At 44.5% G+C, this 1,513-nt stretch overlaps 1 protein-coding gene across 1 annotated transcript in view; it reads right to left on the reverse strand.

Annotated features, from left to right (window-relative positions):
* si:cabz01090165.1 (leucine-rich repeat and fibronectin type III domain-containing protein 1-like protein) overlaps positions 1–1,513 on the reverse strand; it is a 428,959-nt gene that overhangs the window by 203,265 nt on the left and 224,181 nt on the right. Inside the window, exon 4 of the mRNA XM_032510641.1 lies at positions 1,135–1,336. The gene's annotated coding sequence lies outside the window, so the exon portion shown is untranslated. The remainder of the gene's footprint in view (positions 1–1,134; positions 1,337–1,513) is intronic.

A 1,513-nucleotide genomic window follows, 5' to 3' on the forward strand; every position in this document is an offset into this window, starting at 1 on the left:
CACCCTGCAGCCAAGGCCGACTGGAGTTGATCATGTTTGACATCAAGGTGAGAAACACAGCGGGATTGTCTGCTACGTTTCCATTGATTTTTTTTTTTGTTATGGGTAAAATGTTCCACAAGTCAACTGTAGCTCACAGATCTGTCGAGTGAAAATGGAAGAGTAAGAAACACAACGCTGTACATCACTGCATGGCTTCAGATCTCAGATTGGACAGTATCTTTGTCTCTGTATTTCCAAGTTATAATGAGTCTCTGCTGGAGAGAAATACAAGAGAAAAGTCATTTACACAATAAATGACCCAAGTGCTTGAGGTACGGAGAAATCAATCAAAGCACACTGCAAACACTGAACTCATTACTTTCTAAAATACAACACAGTGAACTATGTAAATATAAGAGTAATCCATCATACCTGCTCCAGCCAAGTGGGGAGAGGACATTTAACAACAGCAATGTCTCGGTGTCAAACCCCACAACCGCCATTACGCTGAGTTACTCTTTATTAATCCCTGGGAGGGAATTTGTCATCTTCAACTGAGTCAAGTTTCTAGAAAAGTTCCAAACTCAAAGACCAAACCTTTTTATTCCTTTCAGCCAAAACAGATTCCAAATATCTGAAGCTGAAACAGACCTGAAGACCATGGAAACCTTACAACGACTAGACGCCCAGGCACAAGGACTTTGTCCTCTCATGAATTAGTAACTATTAAACTACGGAGTAATTACAGAAGACACATACTGATATCTAGACTATACAATAACACGCATGCACCGGCAACAAGTTCATGGTGGACGGGAAGACAACACAGGGCTCCAGACTATCGGGGGGGTGCGGTGTGCAATCACAGAAGGCTTGCATCATGCTTCCGCTCAGACAGTTTTCATTTTACTTTGAATTCCTCATGAGGGAGACATAAACTATCCTCTATAGGTTTAAAACCACTGGGTAACCATGGATTGGTTCAGACACCCCTAAGTAAGCTCAGCCAATCAAAGCAGGAAGAAGAAGACGTATCAAGGCCATTGTCCTTGATCCGACGTTTAATATTTGGATTAATATAAGATAAATCAATTATAATTAACACATGAAAGTTAAAGCAAAATAGATAATCATACAAGCACAGCAGCCTACCTCTCTTAGAGGGAGGGGGGGGGGCTGTCCTCTTCTCACAGGGCAAGGATCAGTGCTGGCGCTCATCCGGGTTCACGTGCACGTACACGTGGTGCGCATGTCCACGTAGGTTTGACCGAAGGGACCCGGGTGACGTGCGTTACAAGTCCTCCAAGTTTGTCATTGGCTCAGCCAGCTGTCCGCCACAGTGTGCCAAGATTCCCTGCACAGAAAGAGCAAGAGGAAAAGGATAAGTGGTGAGAAGAGGGGAAACTAAAGAAGAGAGGAGGAGAAACGCAGGGACGAGGCAGACGAGTGGACAGATGCAGCGAGAGGACGGCAGAGCAGCCTAAAGGCAACTTGGCTGGTGAAGTGACATGTTCCTTCAATCAGCAAAAAA

This window comes from Etheostoma spectabile, unplaced genomic scaffold, assembly GCF_008692095.1.
Source record: "Etheostoma spectabile isolate EspeVRDwgs_2016 unplaced genomic scaffold, UIUC_Espe_1.0 scaffold172, whole genome shotgun sequence".
Classification (NCBI taxonomy): Eukaryota; Metazoa; Chordata; class Actinopteri; order Perciformes; family Percidae; genus Etheostoma; species Etheostoma spectabile.